Here is a 9,623-nt window from a genome sequence, read left to right on the forward strand (position 1 = left end):
AATCAAGAAAAGGGGTCAGGGTAGAAATACCCTTACACCCTATGCCTGTTCAGGGCATCCCACAGGGACCCCCAGGACCCCAAAAACATATAAAAAAACAAATTCAGCGGTATTCACGTTTGCTCCGTGAATTCAGCCAAATTCTTTTTTTAAAACAAAGTGCGGGCTCCCGTGCTTTGTTTCCTTCAAACCCCCAGGTGGGCGAGGTCCCGGGGACAATTTAAAAATGTGATGAGGTGCCCTGCATGGGTCTCTGCAGCTCCCGGGATCTAAACTTTCCTTGGTCTATGTTTATTAAATGAATTTGAGGTGGGGCTCCTGCCCCCATATGAAGCCCCGGGGACAGCCACCTCCCAGGGGCTAATTATTTTGAATGCGGGGTGGCACATGGCCTCCCTGCAGCCCCGGGGACCGCCACCTCCTCGGAGCTAAATTCAAATGATGCCACCACCTCCACAGGGCTAATTGTATGTAATACAGGGGGCCTGCAACCCCCACTTCCCCGGGGACCTCCAGCTCCCTGGGGCACAAATTAAGTAAAGGCAAGGGTCTGTTACAGCTCCCCAGCCCCCAGGACCACCACCTACCCAGGGCTACAATATAGGTGGGAGGGGGGTCATGTGGCCCCCCTCCAGGAGCCCACCATGGCCCTTGGGATTGCCACCCCCCAGAGTTGTATCAAGCAATGTACCGGGGTGCCCACCCCTAGGACATTGCCGTTTGTTATGGCTTGGCAGAAGTACTTCTTTAAAAATTATCTAGCTTCCATGAAGCAAAGCAGAATTGCTTTTGGGCAGAGGAAGCTGCATGTTTGCGCGGCCCCTCCGCCCTTAAAATAAAATATAAAAAAAAAAAGAAATGGCCTGGCCCCGGTGGATGGGGTTTCCGGGGTTAAAAATGACCTAGGCATGGGGGGCTGCTTGGCCCACTTTCCTTAAAAATATAGATTTCTTTTGGTTGGGCCTTGGGGATGGGGTCCCCGGGGTTGAAATCAGCCTGGGGAGGGAAGCCACACGACCCCCTCCCCTTTTGTATTAAAATAGGAGCATAGGCCTAGCCCTGTGGGATGGAGTCCCCGGGACCAAAACCGGATAAAAGGGAAGGAGGGGCACACAGCCCACCTTCCTAAAATCCAAAAAAAAGGAAGTCTGCAATTCGCCGGTGGCCCCGCCCCCTTTCCCTACTACTCTGCAAACACGCCTCCTGGTGCACTCTTGGTTGGGGGATAAAGTCCCCCTCACTGCTGAGGGTCTTTAGGGACCAACTAGCACACCTGGTACCTCCAGTAAGCCCCATACAGTGAGATTGCTGAGATGTGGTTGAAGTCCCACCCCTCTTTACACCACTCTTCAAACGCCCCTCCTGGTGTACTACTATTTGGAGGTTGAAGTCCCTTTGCCTGTTGAGGGTCCCTGGGGGCTAACTAGCCCTCCTGGTACCTCCAGTAAGCCCCACACAGCTAGATACCAGAGAAATTCAGCCATTATAGTTAGCTGAGCTAACTATAACTCGCACCCCAGCAATGCACTGCTTATGACCACACATATTACATCACTCATGATATCACTGATGAGCTCTCAAATGAAATCACTCATGACATCAGTGATGATTACATCATGCATAGAATCTCTGACACCCCCCTCATAGCCCTATAGAATATTTTATATATCCACTGCCACTCACACACAACCATTCACAAACCCATTCACCGATCCATACCAGTACTTACCCACCCACTCATTGATCTATACACACATCCACTTGTTCATCCATACTGCCACTCATAGACCAACTCACTCACTAACACATCCATTGACATATCCACTCATACAGCCATACAGGTGCTCACACACTGAGTGAATCGCCCATAGAACTACTCACACACCTAGACACTCACCCATACAGTCAATCATACAGCCACTTACTCACCCTCACAGTTACACACCCACCTACTTACTTACTCCTACAAATAGTAACACATACTCCCTCAGCTATACATTCACTGACAGAAGCATGCACTCATCTATATAGCCACTCTCACATTCACTCACTCATACATAGTCATTCATATACCCGGTCACTCATGTATACTGCCTTTCACATACTCAGTTACTCACCCAGAATGACACATGCACTCAATCACTGACACAGCCATACAGACACTCACTCACCCATACAATTTCTCACACATGCAGCAGTACCCATACAGCCACTGACTCACCCACTCACTGATCCATACTGGCAGCCACACACCTCCTCATCCACAAACACAGACAGCAATAGACGTAGTCAGACAACCAATCAATCAGCCATATAGCCATTCACAAACCCATTAACACACTCATACACCCACTTGGACATCAACTGACAGACTGATATACACATTTACACAACCAGTTACTCACCCATACATTCACTGAGACACCTAATCACTCACTTACACAGTCACGCACCCACTGAGTTATCCATACAGTCACTCATAGAGCCACTGATTCACCAATACACTTTGGTATATATATATTTAACACTCATACACTGTTAAAAAATACTCACAGTCACTGGATAATGTATTCACTGATGCCATCAGTGATGTCATTTGAGATGCCAACAGTAATGTTATCAGTCTTGTCACTGACCGTGTTATGAGTGATGTAATATGTGAGGTCATAAGCAGTGCATTGTGGGGGTGTGAGTTATAGTTAACTCAGCTAACTATAACAGCATGATTTCTCTGGTTTTGCACGGATAAAATGTTGGCCTTACTATAACGTCCTTTTCCATGACTATATATATATATAGATTTGGTAACTCTCTTTTAAATAAATCTTTGCCGATAATACGTTTGGACTTGCGTGGTCTTTCCTGTCCCTGCTTTCTGGGTGGCGGCGTTGTGGAAGACTGCTGTTGTGATATATATATATATATATATATATATATATATATATATATATATATATATATATATATTGATAGATAGATATACTAAATAATGATATTTTTTTTAGATATTTTTGCACTTATTATGACTCAATATTTTTGTTTCACATTATTCAATCAATCAATCAATCAAAGCATTTGTATAGCGCACTACTCACCCGGAGGGTCTCAAGGTGCTGGGGGGAGGGGGTCCGCTACTGCTCGAACAGCCAGGTCTCGAGCTGCTTCCTGAAGGCGAGGTGGTCTTGGGTCAGGCGGAGGTGGGTCGGAAGGGAGTTCCAGGTCTTGGCGGCCAGGTAGGAGAAGGACCTTCCTCCTGTTGTGGCTCTTCGGATGCGGGGGACGGCGGCGAGGGCATGGCTGGTCGATCGAAGCTGGCGTTTGGGAGCGTAGAAGTTGAGGCGGCTGTTGAGGTATCCTGGGCCTTGGTTGTGTAGGGCTTTGTGTGCAAGGGTGAGGAGCCGGAAGGTGATTCTCTTGTTGACCGGGAGCCAGTGCAGGTCTCTCAGGTGTCCGGAGATGTGGCTTCGGCGGGGGATGTCCAGGATGAGTCGTGCTGAGGTGTTCTAGATCCGCTGGAGTCTCTTCTGGAGTTTGGCGGTGGTTCCGGCGTAGAGGGAGTTGCCGTAGTCCAGACGGCTGGTGACGAGGGCCTGGGTGACCGTCTTCCTGGTCTCGGTGGGGATCCATCGGAAGATCTTACGTAGCATGCGCAGGATGTTGAAGCACGACGAGGAGACGGCGTTGACTTGTATGGTCATGGAGAGGGAGGAGTCCAGGATGAAGCCCAGGTTGCGTGCGTGGTCTGTTGGTTTGGGTGCGCTGCCCAGGGCGGGGGGCCACCAGGAGTCGTCCCAGGCAGAGGGTGAGGATCCCAGGATGAGGACTTCCGTCTTGTCCGAGTTCAGTTTCAGGCGGCTGTTCGACATCCATTTGGATACGTCTGTCATCCCTTCGTGCAGGTTGGCTCTGGCGGTGGTGGGGTCGTTGGTGAGGGAGAGGATCAGCTGGGTGTCGTCGGCGTAGGAGATGATGTTGAGGTTGTGCTGGCGTGCGATGGCTGCGAGGGGGCTCATGTATACGTTGAAGAGTGTTGGGCTGAGCGAGGAGCCTTGAGGAACGCCGCAGATGACTTCGGTGGCCTCCGATCTGAACGGGGGGAGGCGGACTCCTATTGTTGTTTTCAATATTATTTCAGTGATCCATTTTTATGGTGGAAGGGTGAGTGTGATTTATGAGGTGATGCTACAGGAAGAATTAATAACTTCGCTTTGAATCACACCTTGAAGCTCCAAAAAATCCAAAACAAAGCCCAAAGAATGATCTCCAGTCTCATGATGTCTTGCTTTGCCAAGTCCATTTTTACTTACACACATTGACTTCCAGTTGGTCTTAGGTTCAATTTCAACATGTAATACATTATCCATTATGTCCATCACAACTCTTAGTCCTCATATCTGAAAGCACAGACCACACACTGAAACCTATTAACAGAATGTATCTAACCCAGGGAACTTCTTGTTCCCGGATTCTACGATAAATGAAGCAGAGCTTAAACAATCTGTAGTTCTGGCCACACTCCTCCAGAAATTGCTCATGTCAGTAGAGAGAAGAGGATGCTGATCGCTCATTTCAATGTAATCTGAAAACCTCCCTCTTCCAGTTGCCATTCTTAATAAATAGACATAAAATTGTTTTGGTTTACTATCCTTGCTCTTGTGCTATTTGTAATCTGCTAATCTTGTTACTTTAAACTCATTTCCCTTTCCTATAACATTTGCCCTGCATAACAGGTCACACACTGATTAGGATCACCTTCAGTGTATGGATAATAGAAAAGCACAGGTATGGATGGATATAGGTTTGTATGAGCGTATGTATGTATATGGTATCTGTATAGAGTGAAAGTTTTCAAATTCAGCAGAGCACAATATGGGCTAAAAGACAATGATACAATCACAGATATTTGAGGAAGTAGCTGATTTCTGGGAGCTGAAGTTAGCAGAAGTTGAATTAAGAAATTTTAGCTGTAGGAAAGTAGGATCTGCTTTTATGGTTACCCCCACTTTCTGCCTGGTGCTATGCTGTTTCTGACTAGTCTGACTGGGATTCTGCTATTCAGGACCCCAGTATCCGTGCTTTCCCCCTAAAATTGGTTCTGTAGGTACTTGGGTACATCCCAGATTGGATACTGGTGTGACCTCATCAGTCCCTAGTATATGATACTGAGGTACTCAGCCAATGGGGGACCCCTGGTGTACCTATGCCCTGAGGCATGTATAATGCCACCAATGAGAGACCACTTAAACTGTAACTACAGGTCTGCCATTGCAGCCTGTGTAAGATGGAGCTAGCACCACTTACAACAGATATAGGTTTCCATATATCTAAGGTTGCTGCATTTAAAACCTATAAGTCACCCCTAAAGCAAGCCTTTCAATCCTGAAGGCAGGGTGCTCGGTTCTAAGTGTGAGCGTGCCCATGCATGAACAGGACACCGCTGCAACGTCCGGAGTCTATTCTCCCGGGTTGTAAGTGCATCAGCCATTACGATACATAGAGTGCCCATGCGTCATTGCATAATAACCATCTCTAAACTGGCTGTAACGAACCCTGTGATATGTGGTATCAAACATGCTGGAATAATACCCCCACACCATAAACGGTGTGGGAGATATGATTCCATGCACTGTAAAGCTCCTCCGGGAAGCCCTCAGTACTCCCGGTACCAGTTTTCTAGACTCGGACAGCACAACATGGCTGCTGCTGACCAGAGACACGATTCTGCACTCCTGCTGCTGAGTCAAACTCGAGCAGGGGAAAGCAGAACAATAGGTATCCTGTCACAGGGAGATGTGGCCACCTCCCAGACAGGGTTTAGTGTATTGGCGCTGGTGGGAGTGTTTGCCGGCGCAACTCAGTCTGCTTAAAGGGCAGATTTTATGCCCTCCTTGCATAGTCCAGTTCAAACCAGCTCAGGGAACTTTTGGCTCCCACTCCAATGTGTAACTGGATAAAGTACATTGGAGTATCCTCACCACTGTTTGACCCCGCCCCTGGGAGGGACCCCTGAATCATCCCAACCCTTTCTTAAGGGCTTACCTGAGGGTGGGTCCCTAGATTCGTTGTGGGACAAGATTAATTTCAAGGTACCACTTCTTCAACCGTTTGGGTACTCTGGACTTTGCTGGACTTCGCTCTGGGCATCAGGACTGCAACTGGGAAGACTCCTGCTGCTCCTGGTCTCGTTGCCCTGCTCGTCTACTGCAACGTCTGTGCCTGTGCCCCATACAGGAACCTTCCAAGGCCTGTGGACATCCAATACAACTGAAGGAATCTCCCTTGAAGTGAAGGAGTCACTTCCCTGCATCTGTAGGCACTGCAACTAAGCTAACCGGTCTGCTGATCCTGGGCTCCCACGGATTCCGTAAGGCTCAGCACCACAGGTGGTGGTTCTTTACATCCCTCGAGGCCTGCCCTGTCCTCTCACCAAGTTTGAGGCCAGTATCCCTCTTTGGAGCCGCAGGAACCGAACCTCTGTGCAAAGCATCAACTTACTGTTGCAAAGGCTTATTCTCTGCCTTCTCCCAAGATCTTTGGGCTTCAAGTAGAGCCCCAACTTCAAGCCCCTCCTGTGGGGAAGATTTTCATCCTCACTGCATCACTTGCATCGTGGGCTTGCCATCTTTGGTGAGCTATTCGAGGTCCTCTTGCGACTCCAGTGCCTTCGGCCTGTGGGTCCTCTTGAGGGTTTTCTTTGATTTCAGTGGGCTCCCCTGATTGCTCGGGCCTGCTTTGACTCCCGGCTTGTGGTGAGTCATGTGGACCTTCCTAGTCCTGACACTGCACCTTCTTTGCTTTCCACGTTATTTGCAGTTGCCAAGGCTTTTTCGTGCTCCGGCCAGACACCGACCCCGCAACTCTCGACATCCAACATTAGACAGCTCGTGAACGGTGCCTGGTCCTCACAGCTGCAGCTCCAAGGTCATCGTTAGCTCTCCTGTAACACTCAAGTACGGTGGGCATGCATCTTCCTGCTACCTGGTCACTTCCAGGTGACATAGACTCTGTCCCCTCTGCTTGCAGTTTTTTCTCACCTTTAATCCACCTTTGGGTTCCACCTTACACTTTCACCTTCTTCAGCCGCAGCATCTTCCTGAAGTCCTCAATTGAGTACGATGGCAGTTTCTGACACCGCTTCACACCTATTTACCCGGCTTCCCTGGTGTAGGGATCCTGGTTCCTTGGGTATCCACGGGTGGGGTGGCTCTCCAACTTTCTGTCATCCACAGGGTTTCTTCAGGGTCCACTGAGAAGGGTTCTTCTTCTTTAAAATTGCAACCGCGACATACCCATTGACTTGTATTGAGAACTTGTCTGTGTTCCCACTCAGCAGACGGCCTCCGTGGGGTTCCTGGTTACTTACCTCGGGTGGTTCCTTGGGTCCACGTCCCTCCTACATCTCCTGGGTGTAGTCTTGACTCGTGTTTCACATACCACTATTTTAGTATATGGTTCAGTCTCCCCCTTGTGGACACCATGTATTTGTGCTACTTACCTGTTTCTATTGAAAAGTATTGTGTGCATTGTGTATATCTCCGGCTAGGAGATACCTGTATGTGTTAGAGAGTGTCTTATAATAAATACATATTTTTTATACATACACTCTGTGGTTCTTTTTCACTTAATCTATATCAATAAGATTATGCTCTGGTAAAACAAGCTGCTCTACACTCCTTCTGAACTAAGCCTTAAGGCTATTCTCCACAGCTACCGCTTAGAGAGCTTCTAAGGCTGTCTAAGACCACTACAATCACCATAAGGGTTGTCTGAATTGGGCAGTGTGCACACTTTCATAAGCGTGCACCATAAACCAAGCCTGCTTCTCACATTTGCTTTTATAGAAACCAGGGGGCTTTACAAAGAAAAGGTACAGTTACTTTTACAAGTCGTATACAAGTTTAGGGTAGTGAAGAATGGCTGTGTAGTCAGAGGAGGAATACAATAGATCCATGGACAGAAAAGAACAGCCCTTATCATGTGAATAAAACTTGCACATCTAGCCTAGCATACATGAGTAACAAGAGGCCGTATTTGAACGGGGTGGTTATGGGATATCAGCCAAATAGTTGTGTCTCTCCGGTCACCCATATTAAGAGTGCATTGATGCCAATATCACTCTGAATATGGTTGACATATGACACTTTATGGCGAATGTCCCACTCTCTTAACCTCTGAATACGCCTCTTAATGTTTAAGCTAAATAGGACTATGTATCCCTTCAATCTGTGTTTTTAAACGTTTACAATACTTAATTGAGATAAAAAAGGACCTATTTCTGTGAAGTGGACTAAGGGTTGTATGACAGAATATTGAGAACTACAACATCAACATACAAGAATATCGTATCAAAAATATGGTGGAGCAGACCATCATCAAATCGGAGTACGTTGGCTGAAATGTTAATACATATAGCAATTGAAACCCTACGTCCCTCTAGTAAATTATATATTAGTAATTAAACTACAGAAATATAAAAACCCTCAGGCATCTGTCAGAAAAACCTGACCTCATTATGACCATGTCAAGAAAAGACGTCAAAAGTGATGATAAAATGAGTTCCACGTCAGTGTGGTTTAAAGAATACTGCACATCTGATAACATCAGAGTTGAAATTGTGGGCTATATTTTACTCCCCATTGGGCTCACATTCATTATTACCCAAGTGTAGTATCAAGTCCCGCTGCTGCACTCTGCCCCCTGATACTTGAAAAGAATGAGCAAGTTCAGTGCTCACGCCCTGTTTTACCTGTTTTATTAAAGCCTGCAGTGCATTAACACAAGATCAGCTCAAGGCATGTGCTGCCACTGATGTTTGAATTCAGCGTGCTGAGGTTTTGCTTCAAGTGAATTAGCAATGCATCCGTGGTTTTTAAGGAATTCACGTAACACTGGGCCAGATGTACGAAGATCCATCGCAAATTGTGATAGTGGCTGATTTGTAATGAGATCTGTTATGTACCATAATGACACTTCCCCTTTTTATACTAAGGGAGAAGGAGCTGGAGGTGCTGACAGAATATCGGTGACTTGCAATGCAGAGCTTTTTTGTGAAAAATTTACCGAATGTTTAAGACTCCCCAAAAAAGACAATTTGGAGGGGACCTGGGAAAACATGTTTTCATTCGTTGTGACACCGTGCTGTTGAGGGTAACAGGAAACGATCTATGTTCCAGGATAAAGGAAAAGGTTACTAATCATCTGCGTGAGACGTGCAACAGGTTGGGGACGCTCAAACCAGCCGCAACAGAATCCTAAAGAATGCCTCATTAAGTAAACTTTGAGAATATTGTGGGACACAGGGCCATATATATGAAGCAAATTCGCACTTTGCGAATGCGAATTAGCAAAATGATATGTATGAAGTAAAATTTGGTGCAAAATAAGGAATCGCAAAATTTGTGATTCCTTATTTTGCAATTGCATTTAAGGAATCGCAAATTTTGCGATTCCTTAAATGCAATGTATGAAGCCCAAAAAATTTGCAAAATCCCCTTAAGGAATCGCAAATTACCACCAACTTCTAGTTGGTGGTAAGTTGCGATTTCCTTGTAAAATTCACATTTCAGCATTTTTCAAAGTGCCATGTGATGCACATACATGCCCTTAGGGCATGTATGTGTGCC

Source organism: Lissotriton helveticus, chromosome 6, assembly GCF_964261635.1.
Source record: "Lissotriton helveticus chromosome 6, aLisHel1.1, whole genome shotgun sequence".
NCBI classification, from domain to species: domain Eukaryota; kingdom Metazoa; phylum Chordata; class Amphibia; order Caudata; family Salamandridae; genus Lissotriton; species Lissotriton helveticus.